This window comes from Lichenostomus cassidix, chromosome 13 (genome assembly GCF_008360975.1).
Source record: "Lichenostomus cassidix isolate B80296 chromosome 13, HeHo_3.0, whole genome shotgun sequence".
Classification (NCBI taxonomy): Eukaryota; Metazoa; Chordata; class Aves; order Passeriformes; family Meliphagidae; genus Lichenostomus; species Lichenostomus cassidix.
In genome coordinates, this window is record NC_139494.1 from 12,924,895 (window position 1) to 12,933,102 (window position 8,208).

An 8,208-nucleotide genomic window follows, 5' to 3' on the forward strand; every position below is an offset into this window, starting at 1 on the left:
AATAATAAACCCCTGTCACTCGAAATTGCTGAGAGTGGGACCAATCCAGCCAGCATCAATTTCGGTGTCCACTTTGTCATGCCATGAAATCCACTGGGGTTTTGTGCATGTGGGAGTCACAGCTGTCAGCAGGGAAGGACCTCTGTGTGCCCCAGGGGAGCTGCAGGGAGAACAGGGTGTGATTCCTCAGGTTCTGGTCCTTTGTGCACCATCCCACTCTAAGTGCTACCTAATGTTCATTAGGGACGATCACAGAGCCATATGGCCAAACAAATGCAGCACAGAGCTCGGCATGTTGGCAGAATGAGTCCTTGTTAATTCTGTCTCCTTTTCCACCCTCTGCCTGTGAGAGAGGATAGTGAGGAGGCTGGTTTTACTGTGCTGAAGAGATGACAGACTTGATAACTTTAGTATGGAGCATTTCCAGAGCTTAACAATGAATGGCACAAGCTTTCTGAGGGGGGAAAAAATAGGCACAGATTTTCAAATGCATCAGCAGGTTGCAAAAAAAATGTGCTGATTAGCCATTTGTATATTTGACTCGGGATGGTTGGGACAAGGGAAATCTCAATTTCATTTCTATCCCTGCAACATTTTCCCTGTGTGACCTTACTGTATCTTTTAATGCTTGGATGCTCCCACTTTCTCCCTTGGAGAGGAAGTAGGTCTTGGTACACATATATTTATATGACACATGCTGGTTTTGGTGGGGATAGAGGAGATAATTTTGATAGATAGAAAGATAATTTTGATCATAGTAGCTGGTGTGGGGCTGTGTTTTGGATTTGTGCTGGAAGCAGTATTGAGCAGGGTTGTTTTCATGACTGTCAAGCAGGGCTTACACAGAGCCAAGACCTTTTCTCTTCCTCACCCCATGGTTCAGGAGGCTGGGGGTGCACAAGGAGCTGGGAGGGGACACAGCCAGGACACCTGACCCCAACTGACACAGGGGATATCCCAGGCCACGTTCAGCTGGAGAAAGAAGCAGAAAAGGGAGGACATTCACAGTGATGTCTTTTGTCTTCCCAAGTTACAGTTCCATATGATGGAGCTCAGCTTTTCTGGGAATGCTGAACAACTGCCTGGCCATGGGAAGTGGTGAATGGATTCCCTGTTTTGCTTTGCATGTTTGCACAGCTTTTGCTTTACCTATTTAACTTCAGAAAATTCAGGTATTATTTCAAGGTGGATGCTTTCTCAGACACCCAGAGTTAATGACAGCAGGTTATCTAATGGCTTGGAGGGCGCTGGGACCATCCAGTGGTGCTGGACTTGTCTGGCCTTGGGTCTGGCTTCATCCCATGGCAGAGTTTGTCCAGAAGCACCCCTGTCATCATTCTCTGCTGTCCATGGCAAGGCACAGCCTGGAACCCCTGGGGCAGTGTTTCTTGTTGTGACCCAAGGTGATGGGCCACATAAATATTTTTTCCATTATATTTTTTAATATTCAGCTTTCAGATACATTGGTAAATTTGAGGAATTACTTTCCTCAAGACTTCTTTTTTTTTTCCTGCTGTTATTCTCAACGTATTAAATGAATCAGCTCCAATTTATGGTGATTCTTGATCTGCTGAAACCACTGTGCTCATCTCTGTTGTCAAGCCCAGGGCTTGAATGTGTTCTCTCCACATCCTCCAAGTGCCTGCAGGAGTGCACCTCTTACACCACTGCATTTCCTCAGTAGCAGAACAGATGAGTAAATTTGAGCAAACCTCCTATTTGAAACAGACCCCATAGAAAAGAATAAAAATGTCATCATCAGGAAGAGTAAACTACTCTCGCAAATAACAGCAACAGAAGCTTAAAGCAAAGGCTGGCTGTGTCTATATAGAGAAAATACTAAGTGTCTGTGTGATATACAAGGCAGCTTATCTCTTTGAGAGCAGGAGACTATAAAAATACAATTGCCAGAACGAAAGAAAATTGAAGCTGATTGCCATAGCAACAAAAGAATTACATTGATGAAACAGAAGCACATAAAATCCTTGTATGCTACATTAAAGACAAAGCAATCAAAAGTAAACAAGAGAGGATTGAAATTTGCTTGGCTAAAGCTGGAAATGACAAATGTTACCAGGTGATGGAGGCAGAAATGAGCCCACAAGAAAGGAAAGGGCATCCCTGAGGAGGTGGGGATTTATTCCCCATTTCCTCTGTGAGCAGGACAACAGGGACCTGGGAATGCAGCTATGGTCACTTCCCAGGCTTTGAAGGCAGTTTGTGGGGGCAAACTCCAATCAGATGGTCAGTAACTGCAGTTTTCATCTTTGCCTTTTGCACCGATCTCCATGAATTTCTTCACAACGCCACCTTGTTTCTCTCTCCTGCTGAAATTCTCCCGTGGACCTGGGTGAAACAAGCTGCTGTCAGAAAAAGGAATTTTTCTTTTTCCATCTGCATCTATTAAACCACCTTGCTTAGACTGGCACCTACTTGTCCATGAAAATACACCTTTGCCCTTTTGGGTCTGCATGGCACAATGACACTGCAGACACTGCAGCAGAGCCAGCAGCCTTCCAGAGTGTCCTGAAGAAGCCACAATTTCAACCCCCAAGATAAATCTGACAGTTTTCTGATGTGAGGGGTCAGGGTAGTTGAGGACCTGGACCTCAGCACCTCCCATAGCATCCAGGCTGTCATGGCAGATGCAGGGCTGGGCTGCACTTCTTTGTGAGGCTCCATGCCCCTCTTTGGGGATGGATTATTGCAAACCTGCAGGCTGCTCTCCCCTCCTGAATCACTCCCACAGACAGCTGGTTGGATGAATTTACCTGGAGCATAAGCAGCATAAATCTCAGCGGTGTGACACCAGAAAAGGAGGGTGATCCTGTGTGCATCCCTGTCCACACAAGAACAGCCATCCTCATAACTGGGAGAAGGAGACAGTGTTATCTCACTTGAAGGAAGTGTCTATTTGTCATGGTTTGGTCTGGAAGAGTAAAAAAAAATAGGACGTATTAAATAAAAGTTCTTTCCTGAATGCAGCTATAATTAAAATCTTAGCATTCCTTATCATAACAAAGCCTTGAAGTCAGTCCAAATGTTGTACTTGAGCACAATGAAAGCATTCCAAGTGGTGGACTGACATGTCCTTAAGATACAGCAACATTTAATCTACTCGATTTTAGTCTGCAATAATGACCAAACCTTTCAAAGTTACCACAAAAATTCTTAAGACTAGAATAAAGTTGACAGTTCCTCTAATTATACTCATCTTCCTTTCAAAGGAAGTGACAAAAAGAGTTAAGGAAGATTAACTAAGTCTTAAATGCACAGAAATGACTCAAGGCATATTTAAGTAAGACTTAAATTAGTCTTTCATTTGGACATGGGAGATTCCATTAGCAATAATGGAGAAAGCCTGATCTTAAAGCCTTTGCTCTGAGCTCTGCTTGGAGGCTATTTCCCAAGTCCTACCCATCTCCCAAATCTTACTCCAATATGGATTATTTTTCTTTAATATTTCTGTAATATTTTTTTTTAAGTTATATTTTTTATTTCTGGTGTACTTTAACAAAACTCTTTGCCTTAGCCCTATTTGGCGTTACATGTTTCCATTCATGACAACCTATTCTCCTTTGCAGTACTGTAAATACAAAGATATTTTCCTTTGGGTCTGGCGCCGTTTGGGATTTTAGGACACATTTACCAGATGGAAATCTTGCTTTCCATCTGGTAAATAAAAGACATCCATGCAGGTGTCTGACCCTCTGGTGCTCCCTAAAAACCTGGTGTTTAATAGATAACTGCATTGTGCAGCATCAGCAGCTCCTGCACAGAGGTGGCACTGAGTTGAGAGGAGAAAAACAGAGAACAATTCTCCTGGTTTGCACTGAAGTGAAGGTTTGCAGCATCCTGCCATGCGCAGATGGGCATGAGAGTCATCCTGGTCACCATGGTAATAAGATAATCAAAACCAACCCTTGAATTTTTAACTCTGGATGATGAATGGCAGAGACAGAAAGTGTCAGGGCACAGGCAGAAAGGGCAGCATGGGAAGAGGTCTGTGAAGGAGGGTGTAGCTGTCTCTATGGAGCACAGGCAGCCTCACAGGTGCTTCTTTCCCCCAAGGAGACAAAACCCAAATCATTTCAGCAAGATTTTCCTACCAAAGCAGGAGGATAATGTTAGGAGTTTTGCCCAGCCCAACACAAGATTGTTTCCATGCCTGAAAAATGTGTGAACTTGTGTCCAGGGTGGCCATGGTGGGGTCTCTGTGCCTTCCCCAGCGTGGTCCCCAGGCTTCTGTCATTGTTATATTCACCTCTGCAGTCCCTGTTCTCCTAATCTCTGTCTTAAATCTGCCTTGCTCCAGTGTTAGCCCATCAATTCCAGTTGTGTCTAGTGTGGATGTTGGGAGAAGACTGCTCCCTGCCTCTTGAAGGACAACTGCTGTTGTGATGTGCCTCTAAATCTCTTCTTCAGGTAAAAAATCTCAGCTTATTCAGTCTTTCCTTAGGGTCATGTTGCGTAGACATTTCATTGGTCTTGTCATTCTCATTTATTTTTCTTTACTCACAAGAAATGTATCCCCCTTTCCAGGTTTACTCTTGCAATAAAAGGAGTCCTCTGGCATTTTTCCTCTGTACACTGCATCTTCTGACTCTCATTGATTTTTTTTTTTATCTCCATTAAACCAGACTGCAAAAACAGGGGGCAGAGGGAGAATAAACTTCTATTCAGTTTTGTTGGGGTTGCAAATTGGATCCATCCATTTTTCCAAGCAGGGAAACAAAGAAAATGGCAATACTCTGGGGAGCACACATAGCAAAACTATGCAACAAGGAAATTTGTAAACCTACTTTCTCTCTGTGGGTGGCTAAATGGCTGTTTGAAGACATTTAGCATCACACATGCAACTGAAGAAACAGAATAGTAAAAGAAATAAAACCGCATCTTCCAATTAAAAAAACCCCTTTGTTTTATCAAAAATTACTGGATTGCTGATTTAGGATGGCAGGGTTGAAACTCTTTGTGAGGGGGAAACAAGCTTCATTTGGGCTTGTAATTGCATTAACATGCACTCGTGAATACACTCTTAAGGCAGTGCTGCGTGTCCATGGAATTGCTGCTCCTGTTGGCTGGAGTCCAAATGTACTTTGGGCACTGTGGAGAAGGAGACAAATGGGTGCCATTTTCATGGCTAATGATCACAGACATTAGCAGGCACAGCAGCAGGGGCGGGGAAGGAAAGATGATGGAAAACTTGCTCAGGAAATAAAGTCCGCTGGCCTCCTCTGCGCACAGCGAGCAAAGCAATGTCCGTGCTGCTTCTGTTGGGAACCAGAGTTCTTTTTATCATAGACATCCCTAAATTTAAAGAACAGATGTACTGCAGGTGTCTGTGAAGGCCTGGGGGACTGCCAGGGGTTGCTGTGTTTTTAATAACGTGGGTAGGGGTAACATCAGGTCGCAGCAGTAGAGAGGGATCATGTGCTCTGCTAAACTACTTCCTGCCTTAATTGCTCTTTCCTACTAAATCCCAGACCAGTTAGTTGAAAACTAATTTAGCTATTGCTGCAGTAAACTGCTGTGACAGCAGTGTCTACAGACCTGCATGCCCCTTATCTTGCAACACCTAGAGCCAGGAGACTTTCCCACAGGGTGACTTCCAGGTCCCACAAGAGTGGCCGAGATGTGCATTTCAGGCAGCTCACAGATGATTCTGTCATGAAATACTCCCAGGACAAAAGTCAAAATCTGCCTTGCAGCTGGGTAAGAATAAGAAATTAGAGTTCCTTTTTTTTCACTGATATCCTGCCCTGCCATTAAGGGATTGAGGCTTGGATGCTCTGCTTTGCTTTTCAATGTCCTGTGCTGAAGCCTGGGAGAGGAAGTGCAGTGCACAAGCAACAAGGACCTGCTTTCCCCAGCTGGAATACACACTTCTTTGAGGCTTTAAGCTGATTTTCACTCAGACAGGATGAAAAAAAAAAAAAACCTGGGTAAAAGCCTCCAGATAATGCAGTCCTCATGTGCAATCTAGTGAAAAATAAAGTATTCATAGAGATGTCCAGCCTCCAGGACACAGCCACAGCCACAGTCTGCTTGTCAGCCTGGCACACTCCAGTGCCCCTCTGCAGGTGTGGCCAGCTGGCCCTGCTTCCCTGGGGCAGCCCTTGACTTGCAGGGAACCCCTGCCCCAAAGGGAAGAGCTTGGACCCAAAGCAGTTTATATTCAAAGAGCACTGTGGTTCAGGCTCAGGTCTGCAATTACAGGAGCTGTAGTAACTGATTTAGAGCTGTCTGGGCTGGCACATCCTTTTTCCAGATGGGGCACCAGCCTATGGCTTCTGGTTAAAACATGACCACACCAGCTCCATTCAGTTTGGCTTTCACATTCAAAAGGTCTTTGGTATTTATTCTGGAACTAAAGAAAACCTTCAGGCTTTTTCATCACATAGAATCAACCTCCAGTCAACTCAATATACCCCATCCTACACCTGTGGGTTTTTAATTCATCCTCCTCTCCAGCGTCTCAGGAATTCCCTTTTGCAGTCTGAAATAGAAATCAAATCTCCAAATGATACTGGCAGCCTGCCATTTGGAAAAAAAAAAACAAAACAGAAACAACCCCTACCATATTGAAGGGTTAAGAGGAGGGAATCAGGCAGGATGCTGTGTTTGGATTGGAAATAAAAGTAATGTGCCTATTTGTTGACAATCCTCCACGCCTATCAGCACCGTTGCAAAAACTGGCAATACAGACTGTTTAAATTTAAACACTGTAGATCAAGTTTTACACTTGCACACAAGGTGTAAAGGCAATGAGCCGACCAACCTAAAATTAATCTGTGTGGGAATGTGAGATATTGTAGGTGTGCTGGGTAATGGATTCCAGCTCTTCAGTGCACCAGACTGGAAAAGGCAGGGGATGCCCTCAATTCATTTCTAACCTCTTGTGTCTTATCTCCCTTATCATGGGGCAGAGAAGTGACAGTTTTGTTTTTCATAAATTAAGGGAACAAGCTCACCTTCTGTGATGTTCCTACCTTGCCAGTGATCTTGGGATTGTGGAGGGGATTTGGAAAACAGAGAAAGTTAAGCTGACAGGAGCCAGTTAGGGGGAGGAGATGAATGATGGGGCCCTGGGAGACTTCTGCTGCCTCAGGAAACCCCAGGATTTCTAAACAGTTCTTAAATCCCCAGACTTTCTAAATGAGTCACTTAAAGGCACACTGCAGTGCTGTGGCAGGGTTGAGCTGAAGGGCTGGTGTGCAGAGGTTCGAATGATTGAGCTATGTTTTATTTTTAATCTGAGGTATGCTTTATTTTTAATTCTTAGATGTGACAAAAAAACAGTGACAGCCACCTTCACTTCCTCATTCCTTCTGCTTTTCTCATCCTCCTCCTATTCCCATTTCTCCAGGATGGCTGCCTTCACTTCCAGCTCTCCAATTCAGCACCACCACCGCTGCTTTTGCTGGTGAAATATTCCAGGAGCTCTGTCAGCACCCTCATCTTGCCAAATCCTCCTCTATCCCTGCAGGGATCCCACAGGATCACCCTGGCTTCTGCTCCCGGTGGGATCCATCACAGACCTGGAGCTCTGTGAGACACATGGATGAACCCACAGACCTCTGGGACCAGCCTTGTCCTCACACACAGCTCCTTGCTGCACAAAAACTCTGCAGTTCCGTTATCCTTTATTTAGATTTTAGTCCCTAGAGGAATGCAGAAACCTCAGTCCTAAGAGGGCCTTGTGTGCAGCTTCCTTCTGCTCATGGAGAAAATCTCACCGAGTTTTGCATTTTCACATTTGGCATTGCTGTGCTAAGACCATACAGCACCAAGTTTATGGATCAGCCTTGGAGAAGCAGAGGGGATGATTCCCTCAGCCTGAAGAGTACAAATTCCTGACCTCCTGGAGAAGGAGGAGACTGGACAACCTGCAAATTGTTCTCTGAGTATGGCCTGCAGTCAGCCCTCTCCAGAGCAGAGAATTTACACTCTGCAGGAAGCTAATTGTCACGACGATGACACAAACTTGATTTATCATTAAGCACAGCTCAAGGGAGAAAGGCAGGATTGCTACAGCTTGTGGTGAGGCCTTGTCTCTGCACGGCCTTATCCTGATGGATGGATACACCCAGACAGGCCAAAGGATTTGTGTATGACCACACAGGTAGGCCGTTAATGGCTTGAACCTAATGAAGACAACATCAGAGGTGTATTGTTCCACCCAGAACTGGCACAGCAGCGTTTGTT

The 8,208-nt window shown here is 44.8% G+C and overlaps 1 long non-coding RNA gene across 1 annotated transcript; it reads right to left on the minus strand.

The window, feature by feature from the left end:
• Positions 1-930: 930 nt before the first annotated feature.
• LOC146431294 (uncharacterized) lies at positions 931-5,875 on the minus strand. The gene is made up of 3 exons (XR_014854831.1): positions 4,265-5,875; positions 2,772-2,929; positions 931-2,346 (listed from the first exon to the last, which is right to left on the minus strand). It is a non-coding gene; the product is annotated as an uncharacterized LOC146431294 (long non-coding RNA).
• Between the last annotated feature and the right edge of the window lie 2,333 nt (positions 5,876-8,208).